General features: G+C 39.3%; 2 protein-coding genes across 2 annotated transcripts in view; one reads left to right on the top strand and one right to left on the bottom strand.

The window, feature by feature from the left end:
* The window catches only part of LOC108603578 (UDP-glucuronosyltransferase 1-1), a 55358-nt gene extending 41007 nt beyond the window's left edge, over positions 1-14351 (top strand). Inside the window, exons 4-5 of the mRNA XM_017992546.1 lie at positions 12051-12171; positions 14252-14351. The gene's annotated coding sequence lies outside the window, so the exon portion shown is untranslated. The remainder of the gene's footprint in view (positions 1-12050; positions 12172-14251) is intronic.
* LOC108608243 (putative mediator of RNA polymerase II transcription subunit 12) overlaps positions 1-17426 on the bottom strand; it is a 47245-nt gene that overhangs the window by 13307 nt on the left and 16512 nt on the right. The gene's annotated exons all lie outside the window — the stretch shown is intronic.

Raw genomic sequence — 17426 nt, 5'->3', positions numbered from 1 at the left:
AATTCGAATTTATTTATTCAAACTTAAATTTAGCTTCAAAACAAACTGCTCTCTCTCTCTCAATTTTAAACACAGGGTATATGGCAATGTAAATGTATAAAACATCTATTTATTTTGATGCCAATTTCCGTCTGACATTTCAGATTTGGTTCAGTGCAGCGTAAACAGTGTCAAACAACAGTTCATGCATAAAGTCTGGCAGCATTTACTTATTTACTATGTTAAACCGCATTAACATTAAACAACAACAGCAACAACAACAAAAAAAAAAGTAATTAAAATGTGCAGAGCAAGCCGCATGCATTAAATTTTATAATTTAATTAATTTGATTGAGCAAATGTTTGCATTAAAATGGCAAATGTCAGCACAAAATATATAGAATATATCAAATGAGATTTGACTACACAACTGTCCCACTCTCTCTCTCTCTCTCTCTCTCTCTTATACGCTCTCTCTGTTTGTCTGTGGCGTAAACAAAGTGCAATCAAAACAATTCAAAGCCGTTACGCAGCTTGAAAATTAAATTTGTCCAATTGTGCATTTTATAGCGCGCGCTCTCTCTCTCTCTCTCTTGCTCTTTCATGCTGTGCAGCAAATATTTATTTCATTATTTTAACATTTTTGCGTTGATGCCGCTTTGCTCGTCAAACTGCTTTTGACATTCGTTTCCAACAACGCTTAGGGCCAGCTACATAAATGGCCATAAAAAGTGTAAGCCTTAAAATGATTTTGGGTTTAATAAACACTTTGGACTTTAAATGCGTACGAAAAGTAATCACAAACAATGAACACTTTGAATTTAAATAACTTTCAGCTGCAAACTTTTTGACAACTAACATATATATACATATATCCTATATATATAGCTTGGCTTTTATTTGTTATGCAATTTGATATAAAGCATAACATACATTGCTTAACTTTTCTACAAGATTATACAAGTTTTGCGCTTATTCTTTAGTAATTGTTGTTTGCCAGTTGTTTGGCTTACAACCGCAACAATGTTGTGGCCCAAACGCATGAAAGTCATAAACTTGCGTTTGTCGCCCAAGTGGGTCAAAAGGGTTAGTTAGTTAATATGCCATGCTGAGCACATAGAATTCCAACAGTCAAATCAGTGTCAAGCTGCGTGTCAGCTATGCAAATTAATTGTGCAATAAATATATATAATATATATATGTTAAGCGTTTGTAGAATTGTAAATAGTTGCTAAGCGTTGGCGCCGAGGCGCGTCTACAATTGATCAAGCCAATCGAGTGGTGTGAGGCCAGACAGACGCTTATTGCAAATATTTGGTCACGTTTGTGCAACAGACGCTGCGATCAGCATCATTGTTATTGTTGTTGCAGCTGTGGGAGCAACTGTGAGTTCAATTACCTCTACACAAGTTCAATGTGTTGCTGGCAGCTGCTGCAGCGGAAGTGGCAACATTTGTTGACCACACAAACTACTTAAACTAACTGTAGCTAGTGGGTGCACTTACATGCCCAAGCGCTGCACTCACCTGCAAATAGCAGAACAAACAGTCAGTTAGTGAGTTAAGCAAACAAAGTTGCTATGGGCAACAATTATGCGTGTCGTTATTTTTATAGTTCAGCGAGCATAAAAATTATTGCAAATTTCTAGGCAGCAGCCACCACCCAGGATGTGTCAAGTGCTGCAGACAGGAAGCAACAAATTGCTACGAGTTATGTGCGTTGTAAATTGCAGTGCGCAGTCTAGCACAGTCGGCTGTGCCCTTTGCACAACTATAATTCTTATTAAAGCTAAGCTAAGTTAATCAACAACATTAAAACTTATCGCTGCTCAACAGCAACAGCAACTTGAAGTTTTAGTTTTTGCTTTGCTCAACTTATAGGCAGCTACAACAAAATTGTAGGTGTGTGTGTGTTGCTTGTAGGTGTTGCAACTTGTTGAGTCATGTCAGCATTTAGTATGCAACGTTGGCCTTCGGCGCTGGCTCATCAATCAACGCAGCCCAATGGCTTCAATAGAGTCTGAGCTGCTGCTGCTGCTGTCAACATTTTGTGGCAGCATGTTGACAAGTGAGTTGCTTGCCACAGTTAATTGCAACTTAATGTAATGCAGCACATTAAAACTTAAGGCTCATTCATTTTTCATGTGGCCGCTTTCACGCAAGAAATGCAACAAATTGTTGCAATACGTTTAAAAATCATTTTTGTTATTCGATTTAGCTATCGGAGCTGACAATCTTTTAGCTATTTATAGCCATTTAACTTACGAACACACCCCAGCCAAGTTTTTGTGTGGGCGTCAATTTGCCAGCTTAATTTAATTGTTGCCCAAAAAGCACTTTGCGTGTATCGCATAAAAAGCGCAGCAATTGAAATAGTTTGTATTTTTTTGTATAATCAAGACAAAAAGGCAATTAACGTGCCACATGTGGTTGCAACTGCAGTTTAATTTTTTGCGCGCTGCTGTTGTTTGCTTTCAATTGCAAAAGCAAAATTAAAATCAAAAGCGCTAATTACTCTGTTGATTTTTATGCATTGGTTTGGCATTTAAATTTTAAATTGATGCACAGTTGCTAAAATTTAAGTTCAGTTGTGTGAATTGTGCAGCTATCGATACTATCGATAGTTTGTTGTCGCTAGAAAATTGAATTAGAAAGTGTGAAACGATTTAAAGTCTGCGTCTGGGCCAAGCCCCAGCAAATTGGCAACAATTTGAAATGCAACACAAAATGTTAATAAAAAATGCAAAATTGTCAAGACAGCAAACAGCACAAAGAACAACTCGTGGGTGAAAGAGAGAGCGAGAGTGGGAGAGCGAATGAGGGGAAAACCAAAAGTGTTGCTGAGCAGTGGGCACGCGACAATTAGCACATCATTGACACATGTGGCATGAACGGGGGCACAGCACACAGAGCAGCAACGAATGGGCAGGGGGGAGGAGCGAAAGGTCTCTTGACTGCGCGTCGCCTGTTCTGATGGCAAATGGAGCATTTTATGCTCTAATAAAAATAATTAAGTGGCGTAATTGATAATGACTTTTTGTTTGTGTCGTTTTGGGTTTTAAATTTTTAAATTTTGTTGTTGCTATTTCATAATTTTCAGTGACTTTATGTGGAAAGTCACTTCGTTTGTGTGTGAAGCGTGACAAATTTATGACCCAGCGATAAGACACAGAGACACCAAATGTTGCAGGAAGTACAAAACGTAGAGAGTGGGGGGTGTTTGTATTGAATTAATTATTAAACTTTGAGTATTCAATTGCACTGAATTTTGTTTATGCACTAAAATTTATAAATAAATGGCCGCTGGGCAGCATTTTGCTCGCTTTGATTTTGCTGTATAAATAAACTAATGTGATGCTCTATATAAATAGCTTACAAAATGATTTATTTGCTTATTTACATAAATATTTTAAGCAGCTGTCTAGCAGATAAAAGCAAATATTTGTGAATTTATATGCATCATTATAATCGTGTCAAACTAGCAGACGCTCGCAACTGCACTTCAAATTGAAGCAAAACAAACTATAAGCAATTTACGCTCTCAGCTGGGCACAATTTTGTTTGTTTATGCTTTATCTATATCTATTCAATATTTCAGTTGCATCAATTGCACTCGAGTCAAGTTTTCTCTCTTGGCTTGAAAATAAGTAAAAACATAAAGCCAAGTTTTGCAAGCTCTGCAATTGACAACAAAATGAAACGTGACTGCCCACACACAAGAGCGAGCTAGCTAGAGTGTGTGTGTGAGAGAGAGAGCGATACCTTTTGTGAATGAACTTGATTGCAAAATGATTCACACCTAAAACTGAAGTTGAAAAACTATTTTTTACTTCTGCTTAGACAGCTTTCAATTTGAAGTGTGTGCTGTTCATTCTTAAATATAAATGATGCAACTATAAATAGCAATAAACAAAGTGTAAGCAACATAAACAAACCCAACAGCAGCAGCAGTTGTGAATGAAAAGTAGTTTTGTAATATATTAGAAGCTTTTTGAAATGCAGCTGATTAGACTTAGAGCAAAATATAAACAGCCAACAAATTGACTGCATTTAAATATCGATTTACCCTCCCTAACTTTTCATTTATAGTTTTCTTTTGTTACTCAGCACGAATGCGTGACAAGCTAACAAACTTATATTTGTTAGTAATTTAACGCGTCAATAAATCTTTTATATATAACTCTATCACTCGCTATAGGTCAAATTCAAACAATTGACTAATTGGCAACGCCCACTTTTGGTTTTCGAATTTTCTTGCCACATTTATTGGCTGCATAAATATTTATTGAATATTTGAAGCAGCTGTTGACAACAAGTGTTGCTTATGCCACTTGCAATCATTTGCCTACTATTGTTATTATTATTTTATTGTTGGCTCTAGTGATTTGTGCGTATTTACACGCACAAAATAAATATTAACAGTCGAGAGTGGAGAGCGCATGAAATTATTAAGGCCATAAGCTAAACTCAAGCTCAAACTCGAATTTGACTTCAAATGCTTTTTTATTGGCGCATTAAATTCAACATTAAATGCAGTTTTTTATAGCTTGCTAGATTAAATGTAACTTTACGTGAATGTCAATGACGCCGCCACACAAATCAAATTGCTTAATTGGGTTGGGTTTGGTCTTTGAAAGAATTTGTGGTGCATGTGGCATGCCATCAAAATTGTTGACAGCTTGAAGTGTGTGGCAAGCAAGCTGCCGCCTGTTGCTGCTGCGTGCGTTTAATGGGCGTGGCAGTAGTCGCTTCATTGTTGATCTAAGGTCAAAGTGCTTGAGCTGACAGCTCAGGCAATGCTTATTATGTTTACGATTATTTAAATTAATAACTCTTAGTGTTCACTTTTTATGAGCAAAATATTTAATATGCAGTTTCAGTTTCATTAAATTAAAGAATTTAGCAATGAGCTGTTTTCACTTTTAATGAGCAAAATATTTAATATTCATTAAATTAATTAAATTGCTTAAAGAACTTAGCAATGAGCTGTTTTCACTTTTTTCAGTTTCAGTTTCATTAAATTCAAATTAAGCATTAATGTCAAACAGCTTGAGCACAATTATTTAACTGCTGTCTTATTTTTTATGCAATACAATTGCATTTATTATAAAAAGTTTAAAGCTGCTGACTTTTTGCAAAGTTTTTGCTGCTGCTTTTACTTCTTCAACATTTTTTGTGCGCTGCTGCTGCCTTAATTAATAATATTATTTATGCATTCTTGTTGGCCAGCAATTTGTTACTAATTTATGGCAAACGTTACTTAGCGCAATTCTTAGGAACAAGTGCGTTGATTTAATTAGACTGCAAATTAAAAACACAAGCAAAGCCGCAAAGCCAAAAAGCGCAGCGCAAACTCAAGAGCCAAAGCCAAAGCGAAGCTCAAGCAGGCGTAATGGCCAACAAGCAACAATTAAGCAGAGGGGCGTGGGGTGAGGGGCAGCAGCAGCAGTCGCTGCTTGAAAAACTGACATAAATTTAGTTAGCTGCACGTTGCATACAAAAGTATCTAATAGATAACATCTTGATGCGCCCGCCGCTCTCAACTCAACGCTATACATTGTATAATTGACTGACTGGCTGCATGACAGACTGACTGCATGACTCTCTAAATGATTCAATGCGTGTTTAGTTGGCAATTGCTACTGGGTATGCGCTTTAGCTCTCGCATCGCAGCTACAAACTACAAGATACATTGCAACAAGCTGCGTAACGAGTCCCCACTGCTCCCCCCCCTAAATGCTGCTGCTGCAATCTTTTTGTATCTCTGCTGCGTGCTCGGCCCGACCGCCCGCATATTCAATCAGTTGACGTCAGTTTCGAGATTTTTGACAGACTCTTTGGTTGCTTCTTTTTTTTCTCTTTTTTTGGTGGTCAATTAAAATTCTCGGAATTTTTAATAGCAGCCAATCAATGTTGCCAGCAATTGAGTTGTGACTGTTGCTGAGCTGTGATTAATACATGATTTAGGTACTGCTAGGTAATGTGATATGTAAGCAGGTTCGAACTATGCGATATTCCTATAAATATTTGATTAATTGTCAGTCTGTTTTGTTTTCAGTTTTCAATTTCGTATTCATTTTAATGATGCTGCTGCTTTTACTCCTTTTGCTTGGTCTGTTGCCTTGGCAACTATATTTATGTTGACATTTTCATACACAGATATTTAGTTCGCTTTGTGCTGCTGCCGACTGCTCTCGATTGGCTTCATTTGGCAGTTTGGCATGCGCTTTGGGCTTCATTAAAATGTTGCAGGTAACAGCTACAAAAAGTTATGAAAATTGAACTTTAAGCAGTTGAAGGCAACGCTAAAATTGACTGCATGAGCAATTGATGCAGTTGTGCTTGTTTACGCTGCTTTTGTTTAAACTTGGCCATGTTTATTACAAGTAAAAAGTGCCACTTGGCCACAAGGGGGCATTGAACCTAACAGCTGGAATAGAATTGAACTATTCAAGGCACAGCTTTTGTTTATGAAATTGTTGCATTTAGCTTTTGGAATTAACGCTGTTGAAATTATTGTTAATGTTGCATAACAATTAGTTGTGGAAAATTACACAATTGACACTCTCTCAATTATGTCACTTTGTCATTCAATTCAAACTCAAGTCTCGAAGTCAGCTTAGCGCCAAAGAAAACAAAAGCTTAAGCCTCAAGTTTCAATCCATGCCGCGTATTTTTTTAATGTAGGCCGTGTAAATAGTCACGAACGGCTAATTTGTTGGCAACAACACACACACACACCACAACAAAACGACCACACACAGCAATTGGAAGTGTTTGCTGTGTTTAAGTGAAAAACTGATTAATGGACCAGGCAAGTGTAGAAGAAAGCAAAGCGGGAAATTGTAAACCCAAATCGAATCTTGGCTAAGAATATTTTGTTGCTGTTGTACAAATGATGTGGCAATCAAAGCGTAGCCAAAAGTCCACGTGGGCCATTAATCAAGTCTTGCCCCAGACTCAACTCAACTCGCGAGCAATACAAAATGTAAAAGGTGCCAACATTGAAGAAAATGAAAGAAAACAATTTAAAAACAAATTAATAGTATGTGCAACAACAAATTGTTGACTGCGCGGCATTGTTCTCAATGTTTAATTAGTTTGCAAGAATACAAAAGAAAATGCGCGAGTTGTTCTCGTTGTTGTTGTTGTTAGTGCTTGTAGTTGTGGCAACCGCAGGCGGCGTTGTTGGGAGTTTAATTAAAGCCACAAGCTTGCACTTTGAACTTTACGCCCAGCAGCAGCAGCAGCAGTCAACAGTTTTGGCCTTCATTGCGCTTAAGGCTAAAAGAGTTGAAGCCATGTCCAGTGGGCGCGCCTCTTTGTCAAAAGGACGTGGCTATAAACAATGAGCAGAGCCCCAAAAAGCGCCAGCACCACTTGCAAATAATTAAAATTGTGCGCGCAGCCAAAAAACAGAAAAAAAGGCAAACAAGTTAACTCAGTAGCCAAAAGTTTGCATAGGCAAAAATTTAAAAAAAATTTATATGAAATAGTCAAAATGCCTGTTTAATGCCAATAAAACAAGTCAAGTGCAGTGCCAGGGCTGCAAAGAAAGCTTGAGCAGCATAGCAAGCCGCTGTTGAGCTACTGCAGCCCTGGTCAAGACAAAAGCCAAAGGCGTCCAAGGGATTTGCGAGTTTGTCGCACAGCAATTTTTTAGTTAATTAAAACTAAAAGTGAAAATGTGCAAATTGCTGCGGCTAATAAAAAGCGCTGCGGGCCAGGCTAACAACATAAAGAACAGCGCCAAACGGAATAACAACAACTGAATTTGTATATAGCACAAAATGTAATACTAAATGCTATAGAATTTGATATAGTGGGTGGGTGGGCGCTACAAAACAAATGCAATTTATAAAGCACACACAACACCAAAATTATATGAAAAACATAAATCTGCAAAAATGCAAAGCAAACTGCAAACACTAAACGAAAAAAAGCGAAGCAGATTTAAAAGGCTGAGAGAGAGAGAGAAACATGAGAAGAGTGGACAGCAGTTGGCCAACAAAGCACAGAGCTGTTGGCAGGCTGGCTAAAAAGGATTTCAAGCTATAACGAGAGTTGAGAGAGAGAGACAGAGAATTAGCAGCGCTGACAGCACCAAAGACTGCGAGAGATTAAAAGCGTTTGAGATACAGATACAAATGCATTTTGGGGCAGTTGCAAGTATTTCAATTTGTGCTGCTTTAATTTGTTAAATATGCTTGAGAGTTTGGCGAGAAATTAAAGCTCAGCGCACTATGCAAATTTTATTTGCCTCGTTGACTAAGTGCTAAACAACAGAAAAGAAAGGCTAGAAAATAAAGTGAAGAAAAAACTAAAGTAATGCAGATTAAGTCAACGACTTGGCGCAGCAGAGAAAGAGAGAGAGAGAGAGAGAGAGAGAAAAGAGAATGATAAAAATGCGAGTGCCTCGAGCTATGAAGAATAACGAAAAATTAGTTTGTAGTAGCCACAGCTGCTGCCACCAACAGACTGAGCTACAGCTACAGATGCTGAGATACAGATACGCAGTTAATATGCTTATATAAAAAATGCACTGAAAGAAATTGAAGTTGCTGCAGACTGAGAGCAACAACTGCTGCTTAGCAAAAAATGTGCTAAAATTATTTAGAGCACTCTGGTATTTCTCTCAGTGCAGCTAGCCATATATGTATTTGTTTTTGCGCCTCGCTTCAGACGCTTTCCGAACCCGTGCATGACAATTAGGTGCAAATGAGTTGAAACGCATGGCAGGCTGTGGCTCCAGCCATGGCCACCGCCGCCTCTCTACGTAGTACACCCTTGAAAAAGAGAAAAAAATATGAAAACTAAAGGCGTCAGAGTTGCCTGCAGGGTCTACTACAAAAGTCGCCGCCCCAAAAATAGAACAACAACAACAACAGCAAGAGCAAAGAAACTTAATTTTTATTTTCAGTTTTCCATTTTTTTTCCTCGTTCATGTTTATTTCAATTGCATTTGGCGGCGCAACGACGCCAAACTGGGCTGGGGTGGGGGCTTCAGTTCTCATAAATTGCGTAAAAATAAAAGCGCGAGAGCTAGTGAAAGAAAAAATTATGAAAAATGCCAAGTAAAGTGTAGGGGGGGGCGGCGCCTGCACTAGAAGAAATCATCATTAAAAATTAGCTGCACTAATTTGTGTGAAAATTGGGTCAACAAAGCAGCTGGGGTGGGGGGTGGTTGAAGTGTGCGCCAAGTCAGAGTTCGCTTAATTGTTTTAATGCTTTGAATTAATTGAAATGGTAGCAGCTTCAAGCGCCTTGGGCGTGCTGCATGCAACTTTAACTTTGATGCAGCCAAAAATATTGAGCCAATGTTTGAACAAAAGAGTGAGAGCGCAAATTGCGTGTTTGTTGTTCAACAGTGGGTGGTGGGAGGCGTAGCAAATAGCAAAGTGTCGGTAGCGTTTAGAGCTACAAATAAATTTGTGTGCAGCGATAAATGTAAAGAGATTCAGTTCAGCGCCCAAGAGAGTGTGAACAAATCATAAATGTAGTGTTAGCGCGATTTGAAAGATGAAAGTATTTATAGAGATATATACACATACATATATGTAATGCCAACTGCACTCAGCTTAGCTGTTGATTCAATATGCAAACTGCAGTCAAGACGCAAAAAGCGGAAGTAATCAGTTTAATGAAAAGTGAAGCTGAAAACGGAGTGTGAAAACTTTTTGCTGTTGCAATCGAGTTTGTTAAGCAACAATTTGAGCTGCCTAGGCGTCTATTTAATGATTTAGTTGCATTAAGCAAACGAGACAAGAATTTTGTTATCTAAAGTGCAGCAGATTTGTGCTTTGTTTAGTTTGTTTACTACTTGAACTTTATTTGTTTATGCAGCTAACTTAAATCCCATAGCTCATAGCTTATATATGCAACTGTTGACCCACTGCCAGTTGCAGTTACCCAAGTGAGCATTTGATATGCTTTTAATTAGCAGCAGTTTACTTGATTTGCAACAAGCTACATAAATCTCCATTGAATGTAAACAATTACGCCAAGGCAATTAATAATAACAAAAAAAAAAACAAGCAAGCTTGGCATGCCAGCCAATCTACTAATCTATGCTGAGAGATCTACGCACAGCACAGTGGAGCGGAATCACAATAAAAACCAAATTAATTTGTATGCCAAGCTGCAAGCGCTTGAATGGAAACGATAAGGGGCAGTGAGCTGGGTTATCACATTGCACTAATTTTAATACACATAAAGTAATTAATTTATGTTGTTGTGCTCATAATTATTTAACTAGAGCGTACTCACTTTATAAACAAAACTATTAATTGCATTATTTTCTTCTTGCATTTCAAGTGTTGCTATTTCTATCTCAGTCTCACTCTCATTAGCTTGTTTGCCGTTAGTTAGCTGCTGCTCTTGCAACTTGTAGCTGTAATCAATGTCATCGACTTCAACTCCAACTCCTGCTCGTTGAGTGCTCGCTGACTGGGATTTATGCTGATGATGAGTCAGTGCTGGTTCCTTCACATTTAGCTCCCACGCCAGTTGCTGTTTGTCTAGATGCCGCAAACGATGCTCGCTACGACCCGAACCCGGCATTGTCTGTTGCTTTATCTTGGCTGCGCTTTTATCGTGCCACAGTGGCAACACCTTCTCCATGGGGACGACTGCGACGACGTCTTGTTGGTCATTAGCGTTTGCCTGCAGGCCAAGCACACAGAGCCAGCTCAGCAGCCACTTAAGCTTTAGCTGCATTCTGTTCTGCTGGCACAAATTATCTCGTGGCTAAGACGAGAGAGTTTGAAATGTTTTTGCCACAAAAGATTTTTAATTAATCGCTATTTTTCAATTACGCGCGTTTAATTGCCAAAAATTCTTCTCAACTCTTTTGCGCAGCCGACAACAAACGGAGCTAACAATTGATTGCCAAACTGTCTGTTCTAAATCTTTAATGATTTCATTCAATTAGAACAACAAAAGTGAGTGAGCGCGATTTGCTTAAATTTCACAACACACACACATACAGTTACACTTGGGAGCTCTATAAAGGCACACGTACGATTTCGCCTTCGGTCGGCACTGTATTGAGCCGGCAATGGGCTGTAAGTAAATGCGGCGAATGTTGCATCGAACGCGTGTGCACAGCTGAGACGCAACAAATTCGAACACGCAATTCGCTGTGCGAGAGCGAACTGCAGCTACGCACTGAGAGCGCGCAACATTGAAATGTTGTGCAGCATGTTGCTAAGTAAATGTTGCTAGCGTTGCAGATAAATAAGCAATGTAAAGCATTTGTTGTTATAATATGGCTATAAATTTAACTATATGCTGTGCTTTAACTTAATTTAGCTTAAGGCATACACAGTGTGTTTATCTTTAATGCAGTGGCGCTCTCTCTCTCTTTCTCTCTCGCTCTTTGTTGAACTTAATAGTTTGTTGCTTAGCAACATGCGCACATCTTGTGGGGATTAAGTTGTTATTGTTGTAGTTGTCAACAAGTCACACAGCGCTTTTATGATTGATCGACTGAACATGCAACATGCAACAACAAAAGCAGCAGCAGCTGCAGCTCGGCGCAAGGTGTTGCCCACTTTGGAGTTAATTGCGTGCGGTCCCGGGCAAAATCAACGCCTGCCGCGCCTGGCAGCTGCCCTGGAGGCGTGGCGCCCTGCCGTGTGTGCTGCGGCTGCTGGGCCTATGTGGCATATTTATGTGGCCAGTTTGCTCGACCGTCCACTGTGGTCGACTTGGCTTGCGGCATCTTTGGGCGTTGCAAGTAGCCAACACACAACAATGCGCAGCGTTGTTGTTGCTGCATAATTGATAAATGTTTACAAATTATTATGTTGCACACACAGACACACATACATACAGTAGCATGCTGGCCACCCAGACGCGAATGCTGTGGATGCTGCAAAGTTGTTGTTGCTTTTATACGTTTTTATTTTCATTATTTTTGCTGCTGTCTGGTGAAAGTCGGCGTAGAATTTATACACATATATATATTTTTTTTTGTAGGCTATATGTGTGGCACATTGGCTTGGCGTGGCGCCACGCCCTGCTTTCGTTCCAATATTTACCATTGCTAATTAAAATGCATTTTCTTTCCAGGCGAATATCGCGCCATAAACAACGATGATGATGATGATGATAATGTTGTTTATAATGCGACTGAAGTTGATGTTGAATATTCATAAGCAAGGTCAAGCATTGAGCCTCAATTGTGCACAGGGTAAGTGAAGAAGTTTTCATTTGCTGCTTTCAATTGAAATCAAATTGCTGTTGATTGAGCTGCTGCTGCCTATGCCCAAGTGCTTAATGAGCTGCAGCCACAAATGGCAGACTACACTGAGCGAAATGTAAGCATAGACAATGCTTGTGTTAACTCAAATTCAGTGCAAGATTTCTTCAAGTGCGCGTATTGTTGTCGGATTTGTTGCTTTCAATTTGCCTAAGTTGCCATTTCTGATGCCAAACGCTGCTGCTGCTGCTGCTGCCACAGCTGCCACAACATACAGCCGCAAGATAATGACGAGCGTACATAGCGAGAATTACAAATAGGAATTCAATACAAAATGCAAATGAAGCAGAAACAAAATGCGCCGCAAAATCATAAAAATCAAATTGAAAGCGGCCCAAGGGACCAGCAAAGGCAAAGGGGATGTAGCAGAGCCTGCTGAATAATTGACACATCCAAATTGAAATCGAAACCAGTTAGTAGTAGATTGCTGCCTAATGTAATCAGCTGGCCAACCCCTATATAAACATTATCTAACTGAACTGAACGACTGAACTGAACTGACTGACGTATCCTGCTAATTGTGCTAAAAACTGAGCACAGCGTGTGTGGCCATAAAACTGTCAAACAAAGCTGTTGATCTATGAGCAGAGTTGCAGCATAAGGGTTGCCACACATTTTAATTTTATTAAGTTCAAAGTACTACTCAACTTGATAAAGATGTTGAGCGACCTTAAATTGACTTAAGATAAACTGAATGACGCAGCCCCAAGGGCGAAAAAAATGTTGAAAAGGGCTGCACAACATAATTTCCGTTATAAATATTTGGCATAGCCAGTTGACATTGTTGAAGGTCGAACGCAGGCAAAAAGGTCAGATTAGATAAAAGCTTAACAAATGTTGTTGTTGCAACAACAAATTTTATGTTGCATTCCAGTGAAGTCATTTGTTTATTAAGCAACAGGCTATGAAAATAAACAATAAAAACAAATTGAAACTGCAGTTGCAGTTGCCCCAGCTCCAGTGACACAGTTTGCTGCAACTGCAGCGGCAGCAACAGTTTGTTGCAAGATGCAAGCCAGCTTGCCACCTGCGTCTCATTAAAGGAGCTCGCAGCCTATTAAAGCGGCAAACGCAGCGGCATTGGGTGTTGAAAGCAAATGCTGCATGCAACATACAGTTGAGAGGGGGTTGGCAGGGGGCGGCGGCAATTAGGCGCGTGCATAAAAATGAAAATGTTATTGCCTTGACTTGGCTGCTGCTGCTGCTGCGTGTGAGAGAAATTTAGAATAGACGCTTGCTGCTGCGGCATGTGGCACGCCCCATGCTGTTGCCAAGTGAATGAATTGTAATTAAAGTTGCGCAAGTATGAAGATATATAGCATGAGGCGTTAATAAGCGATAGTTAAAGCAGCAATATTTAAAATATATGCTCAAGCTTAACTTGGCTATAACTGCAGCTACAGCTAATCAACTCAATTGTATTTCAGCTACAACAATTTGGCCCAATAGCAAATTTAGCCATAACAATAAAGCTGCAAACATGCGGGCCAATGACTAGACATGTGCTAAGCAAGTGAATAGAACTGCTTTGAGCCAAGGCGAGTGCTTAAGACCACAAAAGCTTCACTGGCCAGCTTCGATAAATGAATATTGGTCTAACGATGCTCTAATTAAGCACAGCAAATGGCCAACAAAGCGGGGCAGCAACGTGGCCTTTGTTTTGGCCAGAGGATCAAGGCGAAAAGGTTTATGTCAAACACAATGGGCGCACATCAACCGCAGATCAGAGCAGCGATTCGAGACGCTGTTGGCAAGCACGAGGCCAAAGAGGCGTGGCACACACACAGACTGAGCAAATAGCTATATAGCTGGCATTGTTTAACTAATTGGATTAGAGCTGCTGCCTAACCAAGCGCGCAAGCTGAGATTTCAAATTTTAAGCGGCGCGCTCTTCACTTCAACTGCGCCGCAGGTAGAGCGAGCGCATTTTAGTTGTAAAAATAAACAGGATATATCTTTACAATGCTAACATTATCTCTCTCTCTTCCCTTTTCTTCTTATTTCTTTTCAGTTTAGTATCTTGCCACAGCAATCAATGTAAACAAGCTGACCCACCAACAACAAACAAAAATTCCAGCAAGTCATTCTGTTAGTTGCAGGCACCTTTTGATTCCCTCTTATTTTCTTATTTCATTTAACACAAATATTGTGCAGCATCATTTGAAATCAAATTGATTTGAAGCAAGTTCGTATACAATTAAATAGATTATATAATTATAAATAGCAGCGCAGCGCAGCGCAGTTTGTTATAAAGCGCATAGCAGCGTCTGTCTGACCAGCAAATATGAAATGAAACTTCAAGCCAAAATATTTGCTAAAGAAATTTAATTTTCCGTGCCCCAAAGTTGGCAGCCAACAACAGACGCCGTCAGCAGACGCTGCCACAGCCACCGCAGCTCACGACGACGACGACGACGACCAAGCACAAGATGAAGCAACTGTTACTTGAAGCCTGCGTCTCACTCTCTTCATCCGCTGCCGCTGCTTAGCCACCCAACATTCGCATGTTAGCGACTTAATTGTGCGAAAAACTTTTTAGCGGTACAAAAAATTGCCACAAAGTGTTGAAAGTATCGGACAGGCGGCAGTTGGAAACAGCCAGCGAAAATTATAAAGTACGACATAGAGAAATGGTTAATTTATCTAAAAGCGAAAGGCAATGACACGTGCTCGCAACTTAACTTGACTTGCTAACAAATAAATAAACTTTTAAAGCATACAAAGCGAACATTTTTTTATTTTCAATAACAAAAAGGATACTTAAGGTAAGCGAGTGTAAGTATTTTTCTTTCAGCGCAGTTTTTGTTGTGCACCTACCAAAAACGAACTCGTTTTTAAGCTCCTGCTGCTTTGTTATCCTTGCAATGCCAAAAGGATATGCATTTTTGTAATGCTGAGCAGCAAATTTATCGAACTGCATACCAGAATATTCGGGATTGCAAAAAAAAATTTCTTGAAAAAATTGGCCAAAAAACACAAATTGCTCCTTTTCTCGGAAACTACAAGGACTACAGGCATGTCCTTGGGTATGCAAGTAGTGCTCAATGAGAGCTTTCAGAATATATAAGTCAAAGGACGAAAGTCCTTACAGGAGCTGAGAAAAACAGCATTTTCTGTATACAGAAAAACGTCAATATCTCCCGAATCCTTGGCAGCAGCAGGACGAAATTAATGCCATTCAATGCTGCTTCAAAAGGACTATCAACTGACCAACGGATTTGCGTATAGTCCTTGCAGTTTCGGAAATAAACAGGATTTTGTGTTTTTTAAGCATTTTTAATGTGACCTTGGAGCGAAAAATTCCAAGTCGATGGTTCCTAGATGACCCCTATATCCTTGAATGCAGATTGGTAGAGGCTGATCCTGTGAGTGTTTTAGTCAAAAAAATTTCAAAATATGACAGGATTTGGCGAAGTTATGGCTAATTTTCTATGCAGGATTGCTATTGCTATGCAAATAAAATTGTTGCATACTTTTAGGATGTACTAAGCAAACAAAGGAAGCGTAAAGTGGCCAAAGCTGATTGTATTTTAAAAATGTTTGCTTAACAACACTCACAGGACGAAACTCTATCGATCTGCATCAAAAAATTATGGGGTCATCTTATTATCCATTAACTTGGAAATTTTCCAGCCTCGGCGTGCGAAGAAAGTGCCCGAAATCGCAAAATGCTTAATATCTCCGCAACTACAAGGACTATGCGCATATCCTTTAATATGTTGATAGTCCTTTTGAAGCAGCATCGAATGACATTAATTTCGTCCTGCTGCTGCCAAGGATTCGGGAGATATATACGTTTTTCTGTGCACAGAAAATGCTGTTTTTCTCCGCTCCTGTAAGGACTTTCGTCCTTTGACTTATATATTCTGAAAGCTCTCATTAAGCACTACTTGCATACCAAAGGACATGGCTGTAGTCCTTGTAGTTTCCGAGAAACGGAGCAATTTGTGTTTTTTGGCCAATTTTTGCGACCCACCCCCTTGAAATTTTTTCAATAAATTTTTTTGCGCAATCCAGGATATTCTGGTATGCAGTTCGATAGATTTGCTGCTCAGCATTACGAAAAGGCATATCCTTTTGGGATTGGCAGGATAACGTAGGAGCAGGAGCTAGAAAACGTTGAAATTTTAACATACAAAATGTAAACAAAAATGACTGAAACAGCGAACTTGGTAACATTTTTTTTGTGCAATGCTGCAATGTAAACAAAAAAGGACTAAAGAAACCTACTGATTAATTGAGATAAAACTTACCATACTTACTTAACAGGCAGCACTCAGATTCACGCAATTTCATTTATTGTTATGAGCAAAAGATTAAAAATTAAAGCATAGATTCATTTTAAAGAAAGTGAAACTGAAACTATTGCCAACTGATGTTTAGTTAACATTTGAACGCAGTTTTATAAGGTGAAGATTATAAAGTTAAACATTATAGCTTGCAACTAAAGTCATTTTTCATTTTCTTTTAGTGCCCAAAAGCAATTGCAATGACATTTATGACGATGATGATTTTGCCTGACGATGGAGGCAGCCGAAACTAAAATTGCAGTCACAAACAGATGCAGTCAGCAATCCAAACGCAGTCAAACAATGCAGCACACACACAGACACACGAACAAGTGCACACATATGTGAATGTGAGTGCAGATAGATAGAAGAATTGTTCTTGAACTAAACTCAATGATGCGCATAGCGAGAGCTGAAAGCAAATGCAAGTAGCAGACTAAGCAATGCGCTTTAAATTTAAGCAACAAAATAATAAAAGCAGCAACATTTAAGCTGAAATATATATGTGGTTAATAGTTATAAGCCCAACAATTATTGCTGTTTAGCCAGTTTTAGCTGCAGGGTATTGTAAAGTTCGCATTGTTAGCTGCAGTTGCGACAAGTGCAATTGGGCGTTGTTTGTGGGTGTTGCTAGCTACAGTTGCTGTAAGTTATATGTGCACACACGTGTTCACACATATACAGCTGTGCGTGTGTGTGTGTGTGTATACAAGTGTCTATTGCTCTCTCGCTTGCGCTGTTCAAAAGCGAACTCATCACTGAAGTGGCAATAACGAGTGTTGACGCTTATATTGAAACACAAACTGGCGCTGACGCTCAAGGCTCATAACCCTATTGCCACAGCAAGTCATCAAAGCCAGCAGCCAATTGCAGCAGTGCCATAAAAAAAGATGTAAG

The sequence above is a fragment of the Drosophila busckii genome, chromosome 2L, assembly GCF_011750605.1.
Source record: "Drosophila busckii strain San Diego stock center, stock number 13000-0081.31 chromosome 2L, ASM1175060v1, whole genome shotgun sequence".
NCBI lineage: Eukaryota > Metazoa > Arthropoda > Insecta > Diptera > Drosophilidae > Drosophila > Drosophila busckii.
This window is presented reverse-complemented; position numbering and strand designations above follow the sequence as displayed.